Source organism: Manis javanica, chromosome 9, assembly GCF_040802235.1.
Source record: "Manis javanica isolate MJ-LG chromosome 9, MJ_LKY, whole genome shotgun sequence".
NCBI lineage: Eukaryota > Metazoa > Chordata > Mammalia > Pholidota > Manidae > Manis > Manis javanica.
In genome coordinates this window covers 66886273-66900652 of record NC_133164.1, presented here as the reverse complement: position 1 = coordinate 66900652, position 14380 = coordinate 66886273, and positions in this window count along the sequence as shown.

The following is a 14380-nucleotide window of genomic DNA, read 5'->3' as shown; positions in this document are numbered from 1 at the left end:
ATTTTTCTTTCAAGAAATATTTATTGCCATTATATGCCAGCCCCTCTTCTATGAACTTGGTATGCATCAGCCAGCAAAAAGACAAGAGAATCCTATTCCTATTCCTATGAACTTATATTTCTGTTTTAGTTGTTAATCATTCATTATATAAATAGGTACTGAGGACATGGTATGTATACTTAGATGAGTCTGTGGTATTGTTCCTACCTTCACTTAAGCTGTCATGTACCTTCCACATGAGTGTCTTCTCCTGAACTCAACATTCTTCAAAAATGAACTTTTAAACAAAAATTTTGTGTCAATTAAAATGTATATTGCAGTGACAAAATAAATTAGGATAGTGAATCTGTCTCCCACATCTTAGCTATTCATATGAATGCAGTAAGAATGTTTGAGCTCTTCAGATTATTCTTTCAACCTGTCACATTTTAATGTCAACTCTCTGTTAATTAGGGACATTCTACCCAGGGAGCTCTTTATATTTTTATTTTGTTTGGTAAAGCATGATAACGTCACAAAGGTGAGTGAAATGTTTCTCCATAAGGGCCCCTTGCCCTGCCAGTGTTCTCTCCCTGAGAAGGAAGGGACGCTTCATTTTATCTAGACAGGACGATACTGACTATTTTGGTAGCATTTATATTAAAATTGTGTATTCCTAGATTAGAGATCTATCAAAGTATGTTTTAAGCATAAAAATGATGGATGCAGGTTTACAAATGTAAACATTGTTTTGAAACAGGTCTGCTTTACAATGGAAATGTAATTAGTAGTAGCCATTAGAAATAACAGACTTTCATGGGCTTAAGGTTTTTATTCTTTCTTTAAATGCTTTTGATGGATCAACAGTTAATTGAGTTTGAATTTATCAGTTTACAGACAAGAATTCACAGTCCCAGGAATTTTAGTGAAAGTTGGCTATTGACAGAAAAGTGACAAAAACACCAGCCTGTGACTCTGAAGTTTCATCTCATTATCATGTGTAGAAAGCAGAGAAATACTCATTTCACAAGTGTTTAATTTTCATCTTACAGAAAGTAACTTCAAACTTAAATGTCTTACATTCTTAATTATTTGCTAGACTGATGTGAATTTATTCTTTATTTTTATTTTAAAATGGACTAAACTTGAGAAAAATAGTATTCATAGAAAGTTTTTAAATGGAGAAAAAAATGTATAAAAATCATTGTACCAGAAAACTGTTGCATTTATTTCAGCATTTTTATGTTGTATTTTTAAATGTAGTTGTAGTGATACCAAGTATGAGATCCTCCGTGTGTGTGTGTGTGTGTGTGTGCACATGTGTGTGTGTATGTATGTGTGTGCGCAAGTGCACTTAATATTTTATCACTTTCCTAACCTTTGGTTTTATACCACTGTAAGCAATATTTTGTGTACTGGGTTTTATCTATAATAATTGTCTTATTTCACTAGAATTCATTTTTGAGGAGCATTAATAAGCTAAAAGATACAGATATACATGCCCTTGAAATATATACCTATGTTACTTCCCCAAAAGGCACGGTACCAATTCCGCATGCTGATAGCAAAAGAGTAAGAAATCAAAACCTTAACGATAGACACTGAGGATGAGATCAGAGCAGTACCCCCTCTCAGATGATCCATATATATTCCATCTAAAGACAGAGAAAAGCATTCGGAATACTAATTAATAGTATGCAAATCAATCCTCTTCCGTTTTGCTCCTCAGTCTCTCTATCACCTAGTGCACATACTGGTACAAAATAAACACCTAAAAATTATTGCTGAATGGATAAATAGCTAAAAGGTACCAGCTTCTGGTTCAACCTCATGTCTATGCTGTTGTCTTGGGCATTATTATTTAAAAATATTTTGCTTTGACCAGCCATTTATGAGTTTCAGTGATTTTGTTTAATTACATTCAATATGGATTCGAACTCTCTGGTCAGTAAATGAATATTCACTCACTGAACATTTCTGGAATTTATTCACTGTTTGCATACTCCATGAAGATGTCAGTCAGTCAGACTCCAGGGTGTCTGGAGTAAGAGAGAAACTCAAATATCCATAAACTGAGAAAGAAGTGAGGTTTGTCAAGCAGGAGAAAGGGTAGTGAATTCCATGTTTCATGTGGGAACTTGTCATCTTTAAATTCTTAAAACTCATGATAAATTGAGGGTGTCCATATGATCGTGAATGCAGCACCTCTGAGGGCGAAAGCGGGGGCTGCTCTGATAATCGCACTCAGACGACAGGCATGACTCAGGATCTTCTGGGGGCTCAAAAGGCAGTCACTCTGATCACAGCCATAATTAGAGCAGTACTGTGAAGTGAGTGTGTCTCCGTTCACACCATCAGCAAAGAGCTCGGTGGTTAGAAGGGTGCCGTGCACAGGAGGTCCGTTGGAGCTGCGGTGCAGGAGCAGTTACTCTTGTGTCAGAAGGTATCTAGGTCACCAAGCTGTTACAGGACATGAAATTCAAAATAGGGGACAAGGCAACCGAGAAATTGCCTTGAGATTTCCCTGGGCCTGCAGCCAAGGGAGGGGGGCTGTCGGCAAGAGTCAGGAGTCAGGAATTGAACAACCCAGGGGAGATGAGAACCACCATGCAGTTGTCCAGGCGGGAGTGGGGACAGGGATAAAACGAACTGTTTGTGCAGCGGGGACCACACGGGACACAGCCACTGCCATAGACCCTACCTGAAACAGAGCGGGGGTGGCAGCGTCCCCTGCTTTTCTCTTCCACAGGTGCCTGGGGTTATGTTTCACAGAGTCAAACCCCAGTGATACAAGACAGAAAAGCTGCCTGTCTTCTGAGAAGGGAGGAGAACGCACCTGAGAGCAGCTAGGGTAAGGGTCACCGCGTCCAGCATTGCAAGAGAATGGAAAGCAACATGCAGGCTGGCTGGGTTCTGAGTGGGCTGTGCTGCTCAGGCCTGATGCATGAGCTCGACACAGTGTGAGTTTTCCTGGGAGCTCCAGCCATCCATTAGCTGGGAAAGTCCCCTGGCAACTGGAACGTGGTCGCAGGCACCGACCGCAGAGGATCCGGCACGGCGGGGTCTCTGGTTAAGGGCAGGGACGGGGCAACTCAGGTGTTCTGTATTTGTTCCTCATTAAAATACCTAAGACTTGTGTGTATAGTAAGCAGCCTTAGATACATTTATTCTCCTTTTTTAAAATTTTGTTTTAATTCTTTTACTGAGAGACAAGTAGGAAAAAAGTCAATAAAGAAATGAAGTTCCTTAAAATTAATAACCTTGATGAATATTATTAATTAGTATTCCGAATGCTTTTCTCTGTCTTTAGATGGAATATATATGGGTCATCTGAGAGGGAGTACTGCTTTGATCTCATCCTCAGTGTCTATCGTTAAGGTTTTGATTTCTTACTCCTTGACTGAATTTGCATAAGCAGAAGCGTGGTCAACGAATTAGCCATGCTAAGTCTAGACCAGGACCATAGCCACTTCCTCTGGTTTCAGAATCTCACACCTTCATCTGAGAGTTTCTGAAGCAGCAAGAATCCCAAATCCTTCAGTATAAATTGGACAGTAAGGCTCCTCTTCAGAGAAGGAAAATAAATGCTGGCTAATGTCTAATTAGAATTCTAAATTATGGGTTTCAAAATTCTTAATCACTAGGACTCTCTCTGCCTCGTTGATCTCATTTTCTGTAACATTTAAAGTTAAATGCTGTGCTCTACAAAAGCAAATTTATTCCCTCTCTCCCACAGACTCGGCAGACTCAGTTTCGAATCCTGTCCCCGGTCACGGAATCCTGTCCCCCGTCACCTCACAGCCGAATGCCGGCTCTGGCTTCCCCCAAGTCACTACACAATTGTCTCACCTAAAACTTGTTTTTTATGGCTCACCCTCACCATGACGACTTTTCTGACTGTAGTAGAATCATCATGAGATTTGATAGCCAAACTGGGACACTCTTAAGGGTAAGACGATTCTCTTAATAATTACACCAGAAAAATGCGGAATCCACAACTGTGCCAGCAAACCAGCGAAAGCAGATTACATCATGTTCACCCAAACTATAGCCTCACTCATTCTGCAAGGCTCTGTGCACCGCAAAGGCATTGAAATAAGAACCAATATGTATCCTCTCTCCCTTTCCTCTCTCATATTTTTCCACCTATAATTTATTCTTACCTTGATTTTGCTCAAGATCCAAGGAATGCATTCTTTTGATATTGGAATGTATGAGTTCTTTCATCTACTCCTTTCCCCCCAGATGGCCTCTTAGCTTGTTCTTTGGTGACCCCTGAATACTACTGTATGTGACCTTTTGCTCATGTTTCTCACTGCCCTGTTTATCCATATTATACAGGGTTTGGAGGAATGGAGGACTCGTGGTAACTGCTGGGTAGAGGTGAGGCACCTTTTAGCCATTCAGGGGCTGGGGCACAGTAGGACGGGACTGACCCACAGGAGGAAGGAGCAGCCTGACTGTAGGAGGGGCCCGTGAGATTCTGCGGTTCCCGGTAAGCAAGTTGCTAAGGCCAGAAAATTCTGTGAAGGGTAAGGGACTAAAGCTTCCTCCACAGGGCAGTGCAACAAGGATTTGGACTCCAGGAGAGCCTGTGCAAATTCTAGCATGGGGGCTGGTGCAAGGCTATTGGGCACCTTCCTGTTTTTACTGCAGGATGTGACACGTGACTTTGAAACCCCACCTCTTAGTTCTAGAAAGAGGTCACCTGCGGCTTGCTGGCGTTACTCGCTCAGGAGCTTGTTCGGCGATGATAATGCTGTTCAACATGGAAAGTACCTAACGCTGTACCCAGTGAGCTTGCCTGGGATTTTCTGAATTTATAATTGATTTGAACAATATTTGCCCCTGTGTTATTGAAATATCTTTTAAGCATTCAGCTAACATTTGGGGCTTTCAATTGGATAAATAAATTACTACTTTTACATTAAGGAAAACCTTTTGCAGTTGTATGATGGATTGATTTATGATCATTCACCAGTAAAAGTGTACATGCATTTTTAAAATTGTCAAAATTCTTTAGAAACTTTTTTCTTTGTCTTACAATGGCTGTAGAAAGGAGGAGGAAAAGGTTTGGACTTAAGCATTAGTTGTCAGTTAACGGTCTGTTAAGCAGTGAGTTCACTTAACTCTTGTCTCCTTCTGTCAGACATCTCATCTTTCTGTGGCAGAGACGACCTAAAACCTGAAACCTCTCAGCAAAATGGCCCAGAAATTGGGAGTAGCAAGGGAGTCTGGAGAGGAAGTTTACATGCCTCAACTCACTTTCTACTTTTTGTATTTAAATTAATTTTTTTTGTTATTCTTTTGTTGAAAGTTTTCTTTATTCTATCAGTGGCTCTTACGTAGCTAGAAATTTCTAAGCCACATATTAACTCGCTTCTGCATGCCATATCCCTCAGTATATACATGTAACTGAATATGTGTGTATATACGTACATGTGCATATATGTGTGTGCATATATGTATGTATACACACACATATACAACACACATGTATATATAATTATAGCAGCTTCTTGTTTCATAAACTATATATTTCTAACACCAGAAACTGCATTGTTTTTTCATTTTTCCTTGGTGTCCCCAAAAGCCTCCAACAATCATAGTCCTATGACAGGTGTTTAAGAAATAGTTGTTCAGTAAAGAAATATGTTGCTTATGAGAAATGCATTCAAGGAGACTTTGTCAGGAGAAGTACGATGTGGTACAGAGTTTCTTCTTTTTAAACTGACTTGAATAATACCAAATAAAAAGAAAATCAGAATCATTGTCCTATATCAGAACTGGTGCTACACACAGCTAAGTGTCAACCTCCAATGAAACATTAGATAATATATTCTGGAATCATGGAGGTGATTTAGGGATTACAAATAAAGTCAACATCAGAAAAGCAATATTTCTTAACTCTAATTCTTACCTTCATGTGATAGAAAGCAGTCTGTTTATAAACTCTTGGTGTTAGAGCAGAATAGAGATGAGGGGGCTGTTCCCTGCAGGCCTCTGGACGTGGGTGTGTTTTTAGATCAGTTCCTTGCTTGTGCACTACCTGGAGTGGAGCCTGCAACTAGCACTGATGGATATGGAGATGTAATTGGTCCCTGATCCATTTTGCAAGACGTCTGACTTGGTAAAGATTATTATTTTGAAATTATAGTTCATTATTCTTCATAAATAACAAGAGAAGGATGAGGAAACGTGTCCTTCACACTCTGCTAGATCTCAGGTATATACAGGGAGGGGTCTTTCGGAGAAACGCCAGACGTTTGGAGGTCTTCTTATTTACTTTGTCAAAATTCTCCTCTGGTATGACTTAAGTACACTCTTGTCTAGAGATTGGATGACAGTTTAAAGATGATCTTTGATTCCCTTCAAGAATCCTCCTCCATATTTCCCAACGAGCCAGGGATCAGTGTGGTATACATGTGGGGCAGTCCTTTTCATTTTATACATATGTGTATAGACTTCTTTGTTAAAACACTTTGAGGACAAGTAAAATCTGGGTTAAGCTTTCCTTCCTGAACAACTTGTTTCTTTAAATAACAGCAGACTGGGGAGATGAAAATTAAGTTGACCAAATAGAGAATTAGGGTGAAGTTTCTCATGCAAAGGTACACAAAAGACATACAAAATATGACTGGAATAACTTTACTTAGGAAAAAATTGCAAATGAATATATCTATACCTTTAATATGTCTGGAGGCTGATAAACACAGCTGCCCATAATGAGAAAGCAGATTACATCATGTTACTCTAAATAAGCCTTCTAATGAGAAATCAGGATTAAGTTGAATCTGGAGGAGAAATTTGTATTTGCCTTGAGAATTTCAAGCTGATCTCCCCAGGGGAGAATGATGGAGCATTAAGAGATTTTAATTTGAAATGAGGTTATGGGACTGTGAATTGCTGACAGATATTTAGTAAATGATTTAGTGTTTGTGTTTACATTCTAGCTTAGGAAAGATTTTGACTTTTTCAGCAAACTGAAGAAATGTCTTCAAAATACTTGTAGCTAGTCAAAATGAAGTGTCCAAAGAATAGGAAAGAATGAGCAACTAAATCAGTGTATTTGAATTATGCATTAAAATTCAACAGTAAAATTTCATTCTTTGAGCAAGCCTCAGTTTTTATTGTCTTTTAATGCTATGTGATGAATTTATTAGTATCAATTAAAGATCTAGTGGTAATATCCTTGAGCAAGTGTCATGACTTACAACATCAGGCTTATTAAAACTTCTATAACTCTCCACATTTCTAGCAGAGATAATAATTGTACAAAATCCATGAAGATTTCTTTTTGGTGATTTATCATATATTCTTTCTGAAAACATTCAGGAAATGAAGAATATGTATTTAAGATACTGTGTTTTTTGTATGCCCACCAGGAACAAGCAGCAGAGCTCATGAACAATTAGCTCTGTATAAAGGTAGCCCCCTGGGGAGGGTGCACAACACCACAATTGAAAACACAGCTTCTTTCCTTCCCTTTTTTCCTTCTGCAACTTTTATTTTCAATGTGACACCTACTATCACATGTGGTCCCTTTCTCTTTGTGACAAACTCACACAGCTTGCAGAAAGTGATGCTGCCTTCATTAGAGAAATGCCACCCGTGGGGTCTTTCTCAAAAGCTTTGTGTTTTCAGCTGGGGACAAGCCTGAATACATCCTGGTTTCTATGGTCCTGCAGTATCTTGTCCAGGAGAGACACTACCATCACTCCAGGTATTACAGGAAAGTGTGCCATTTCTCTCTCACTGAGCTGCCTTGTGGACAGTGTCACAGGGGAAACATCACAGCGTGGCTCACAGAGGCTGGCCTGGTTTGTAGGCAGGTGCCTCATAAAGGGCTTTATGCCTAGGAGGCTGCCTAGGACACAGTGCTTTGCACACAGCCAAGGTTCTCTTTATTTCATCTGTTGGAGGAAGTGGCTCACCATTTACTTTTTATGTTCATTTCTAATTGGGAATAATCCTTTCTCTCTCAAATCTCTAAATCTGATACCCTCTCAGGATTTGTCTCGTTTCCCTTTGCTTCTTCACATACATTTTCTTCTGACCTAAAACCTGTGCAATTAACGCCTGTCACCTTACCAGGCTTTCTCACAGCACATTGCTCCAGCTGTTGAAGCATATGTAATTACATACCACTCTGCCTGTCCTGGGGCATGCTAGTTTCATACAATTTTCATATCACCTTTTTTCATTATTCAAGCCAAGTGAAATTTTAAGGACAGTGTGATTAGGCTGAAATAGGAACTATTCAAGGTGTGGTATTGTGTGAAAAAGCAGGCTCTTTCCTTCCCTACACTGGACTAAAAAGCTATTGTTAAAAAAAAGGTTCAATCAGTTTGGTACATACATTGGTCCCCTATGCGGACGATCACAGTTAAGACTTTTCACAGAGCCATGTTAACATTCACTAGTATTTCCATGAAAAGATGGATTTAATCTGTGGGAAATGGTGTTAATGATTCAGGGCTTTATAGATTTATATAGATTCCATCCTAATTTTGGTGAAGAGCATCGAGAAAGGCACTGGAGTAATGTGAGCAATGCAGGCGAAGTACTCATGTAAAGGAGCCCAGTGAGATACTTAAAGAATATTGAACATTACTTGAAAAAGCTGTTGTACAGAAAGAGAAAAAAGAATAAAAAGCTTTAATAGTTGTACTGTCCTTACATTGCATCTAAACAAAGACCTATACAACAGACATAAACATGTAACACGAACTCCATCCATTTTGGATGAATAGCTATTTCCCTAACTTCCTAATATCCTATGTAATCAATAATCTTCTAAATATTTTATCTCCTCAGGATTAAACTGGGCTACTAGAAAAATTAAACCTATAAAGTCTCTGTGATTTTGGTAATTCCATTTACTGCCCTCCAACTGAAAATAGAGTTGAAAACTCCATCAGCACAAAGCCTCTAGTGGTATAAGATGTATTGTCTCTCATATGCAAGTGTATAAATGCTCTATCAATGTGAAATAATTATGCCACACAATCTTACTGTTTTTGTCAAATGATTAAGTTCATTTTATGTCACATCAAGTTATCAGAGGAATTAAATGTGTTTTGATCTTCCAGGAATAGATGACAAGTCATAGAGCATGAAGTCTAGAAGGGGTATGCAAAGGGTCATTTGTCACAATGTGGGAAAACTTGTGTATATGTGTAAACTTACATAGGAAACTTTTGAATTTTTGGATTTTCCTCTGCTTTTTTACTATCACCTGATATTCTTTCCTTCCTAATTAGCAAAAATTGCAAAGAATTAACTACTTGCAATCCTAGTGGCTGATGAAAATTTAGAGTACATTTGAGTGCATGTCATTACAAGAACATCTTCCAAATACTAGTTGTAGTCATCAATAAAAAAAAAAATCTTTTCACCAGGACTAAAACTTTATGGTCATGCAAAATTTTGCTTTCTCTTTTGCTCAATAGATATGAATCTGTTTGAGAATACAGATCCATGTGGTGAAAATCACGAGGTCTGAAAATATCAAAGATTGGAAGGGGTGTGTATCAACAGGATCTTTTGTTGAATACTTGTGTGTAAATTGGTACAAGCAATTTGAGGAAGAATGCGGCATTACCCAATAAGATTGAAGGTACACTCAATATATCCTAAATATATTACCGGGAAAAACTCTTGCATGAGTACACCAAAGGAGATGATAGGAATGTTCATAATAACATTTCTGTAATAGAACACCACTGGGAAATTTCCTCAAAATCTATTGGCTGTAGAACATATAAATAAGTCAACTGAGGTATATGTACAGAACAGTATGTGACATACCTGTGAAAACAAAATAACAACAAAATGAAAAAACATGATTAAATCTCAAAATTTTAATACTGAGCCAAAAAAGTAAGTCTTTGAAAAATGAAGATAGTGTTATGTTACTTCTATAAAGGCTAAAAAAAAACTAGACAAAACCAAGACTGTACATTTCTTGGAGGTGAAACTTGATTGGTTAAAGTGTACAGAAATACTTCCAGTTCAAGGGCATGGTTAGTTCTCAGGGAGGTGCGACTAAGGAGGGGAGTAAGATGCAATCAGGGTAATGTTAATGTTTAATTTCTTAAGGTGTGTGTGGGCTCATATATGTTACTTCTTCTTCCTTAAACTAAGGATATAAGTATATACACATTCTTTTGAGTGTTTGATGTATGTTACAATGAAAACAAGAAATGGAAAACATACATGCCCTTAAAGTTCAACTAAACAGTCTCAGGCCATTCATGAGTTCTGCTTGGTTATTTGTGAGTGTGTGCCATTTCTATAAACATTTAAAGATCTATCAACTCTTCTTTTGGTTGTTACCTACCATAATTTGCTGGCTCTTGTTATTATTTGAAAGACCATGGTAGACAATAGAACTTTCTTACCCTCTATGCAGACTGTCTTCAAAATGTTCTTCTGGGTTTCGAAGTAACTCAATATGGTATATGTGAAAAAGAATACTTGAACTGCTCCATATGTGATTTGCTCTGCTAAAGTGAAGCTCTTTGCTAAGTGAAGTGTTTGGGCTGTCTGACCAGTTAATCTAAAACAGAATTCCCTGAATGATGACTTTCTTTTGTATCCAAACTCTCTAACTTCTAACTGCTGTTTCCTCACCTGTTGTATCACCAGCACTTCTTAGGTTGATCTACTTGGTTGCCATTTAGTCCTGATTCCTTTGTAATTTGACTTTTAACCTCACCATTTTATATTGAGAAAATGCCATGCAATGTAGTGACGAATTTGCTTTCATATCTAAGAAGAGTCCTTTATCTCAGGATAAAACAATGATTATCTTGCCTTAGTTCCTAGTAATATTTACAAAAATTCCATGGCAATGAAAACTATATCCACATAGTCATCAAGTTCACTTTTGAGGTGGAGTCCATTTTATTTAGTTCATTCTGGCTCTTTACTGGAGTTCACCTCACTGACTACTTTTATATTTTGATAACTTTGTTCTCTGCCTTCATGTCCTTGCTCTATCTTCATATATTCCAACTCAATTTATCTTCCATCACATTCCAATGCTTTTCCTTATTTGTCTCAGGAAAGGTTATTCTTTGCACATCTATTAGAACACTACACTTTTTTTCTAAAATAATTTTTTGTATTTGCATCTATGCTGATTGCTTTCCCTGGAAAGGAAGCCTCAAACTGTCAGAAATGATTTCATAGACATCTTTGTCCTGCCATGCCTGACACAATGAATAGCACATAACAGTTTTCAACAAATATTTGCTAAATTAAATCAAAGTTTTATTGTAGCATTTTATCGACAGTTAGGAACTTTACCAATATAAAATGTTTGCTGTGAAAATTATGAAGTGGGGCATTCCTTATTTGAGTACCTTTTTATCCATTTAAGTGTGTTTTTGTCTGTCATAGCTCATGGCCATGCAAATTATACAGGAGAAAATCATATAGTAATTTATTTTTATTTCCCATCATTAAAAAATCTATGTGTGTCTTTAATGAAATCAAAGCAATTCAAAATAATATCCTTCTTGGAGTGAAATTCGTCATGTGCAGTGTTTATTCCATCTTGGAAAAAGATGCTATTTGGAGCCATTTAGAAGCAGGATAAAATTATGGAAAATGTAAATGATGAAACTTTAAGGATTTTTTTCTACCATGTGTGTGACATTTTCTGTGAAGATGTTATTGGTTTTTCCAAAGTAAAAACAATAACATTAAATGCAGTGCACTGTAAATTTGTGGTTTAGAGGATTTGGAGATTTGGAGATGTGGTTTCTCTATAGGAGCCTTGAAGTGAGTGTTGATACTCCAATTAGTGCCAATTCACAGCCTCCCAGAACTGTGGAGAGCTCCCATCTGGTGGCCTGCTCCACACAGAGATGAATATCTCGTGGATATAACTAACTTCCTGACAGATAATTTCTCTGTGAATAAATCCTCAGAGCAATTCAAGTGTATGTTTATTTCAGCTTTTCATTGGAATAGATGAGACAGGTGAACAAATATCCATTAAAGAGTCAGTGCCTTTCATGGAACTTAACAGAGATGAGAAGGCAGTAGAATGCTCTTGATCACTCACAGAATTGTGCAGCAACGGTTTTAAGAGATCCTATAGCACATTGGGACAGAATAAACGTCTGTTGTTCTCTTAGATTCATATTCCAAAAGTTGAGTTTAAAGCTCAAATCATGTGTATTTATTTAAAGTTCTGCTATAAAGCTTTCCAAAGTCACAGCACAGCCAAGCAGGAAGGCTTTGAACTAGGAATTTTGTGGCTCAAATGACTTGAGGATGATGATGGAAATGTATTAGACAGCTTGTGGTCAGTCTCTAAAATCATTACAACCACAGATATTCTATGTGGCCTACCACATTTGCACTCTCCCATCTCGTCTTTCCTAGTATTGTATCTGCTTCAGTATTTCACATCCCGAGTCCAAAGACAGTGGAGTCCAACTCCTCAAACATGTCAGCTTTCTTCCAAAATTGAGTTATGTGGGAAAGGAAATGAGAGAATGACTGCACTTAATTAAGTTTTCTCAGGCTATACCCTGAATTTTATTAAGCACAATACTTAGGTTATCAGCAATTGGGGTAGCATATATATTTTATTTCTCTTTCTATGATACCTTTCAAAATAGGCTAGTGCCATAATGACTATTTAATGAGTGATAATTAAATGAAAGATCTGCCAATCATTATATGCATTTATCATTTGATGTTAAAAACCTACCTCTGTCATAGTTACCACCTCCATTTGCTGATTAGGAAACTTGCCCAGTCACCAGCTGGGAAGCAGCTGAGCCAGCTTCCAAACTCAATTCTATCTCTTATGCCTGTGCTCATAGACAATATGACATTTCCTTATATGTCTATATTTGCAAGCTCTTATCTATACTGTGTGTCTCCAAAGATATTGTACCATATATGAGGTCTCCTCCAAATATTTAATTTTAATTTATTATAGCAAATAAAGTGGTCATAATTCATCAGGGATATCTGAGGGTTTTTTGATGTATATATGAAACCATAGAGAAAAATGGTAGGTTTAATTTTAAGAAAAGTATACCCTTTCTTTAGAAACACTTTTTGAAGTATAAATGAGATACAGAAAATGATACATAATTAATTATAAACTGGATGAGTCTGGAGATAAGTACACACACAGTCTATAACATAAGTCTATACATCACCCCTGAAAGTTTCCTTCCACCCTTTTTATTATTATTGATTGTCATTATTGTTTTGTGAAAATGAAACTAACTTAAGATCTATCTTTTGAGCAAAGGTTTAACATGCAATGCAATATTATTAACTACAGGCAATGTGTTGTACAATAGATCGTTAGGACTTACACATCTTGTATAACTGAAGCTTTGCATACTTTCACTAACACATCCTTATTTCTGTCTGCTCTTGGCCTGTGGCAATTATTCTACTCTCTGTTTCTTTGAGTTTGGCTGTTTTAGACTTTTCATTAAAGTAAAGCCCTGTAAATTCCTCACAAATAAAAAGTAAATTCCTCATAAACAAAAAGACTTGATTGAGGTCATGGTTTCACAGGTATATACTTATCTTCAAACTTATCAGGTTGCTTAGAGTAGATGGATACAGCTTTAAGTATGTCAGTCATACCTGAATAGAGTTGTTAGAAAGGTAAAAGAAATAAAGAACACTAAAAGCAAAACAAAATCTCTGAACACAAAGGAAACAATAAAATTAAAAGGCACATACAGACAGGGACAAAATTTTGCAAACTATTTATTTGTTAAACGATTAATATCCAAAATATATAAGGAGCTCCTGCAACTCAATAGCAAGAAAACCAATAATCCAATTAAAAAAATGAGCAAAAGGACTGAATTGACATTTTGCCAAAGAAGACATAGAAATGGGCACCAGGTCTGTGAAATGAGCTCAACATTGCTGATCATCAAGGAAACTGAAGTCAAGACACAATGAAATATCACCTCATCCTGTAAGGATGGCTATTATAAAAAACAACAAAACAAAAGTAACAAGTATTTGTAAATATGTGGAGAATAGGGGACCCTTGTACGCTGTCCATGGGATGTAAATTACTGCAGCCACTGTGGAAAACAGTAATGGGATATTCCTCAAAAATTTAAAATAGAACTACCATGTGATCCATTAATCCCACTTCTATCTTCATATCCAAAGGAATTGTTATCAGGATTGAACTACCATAAATATTGAAATGTTTTCACAATAGCCAAGACATAGAAGCACAATCTAAATGTCCACTGATGAATGAATGGGTAATGCAACTGTGGTATATACAGACAGTGAAATACTATGCAGCTTTAAAAAAGAAGGAAATCCTGTCATATGCAACAACAGAGATGGATCTAGAGGCAAAATATGCTCTTACCTTAAATAATCT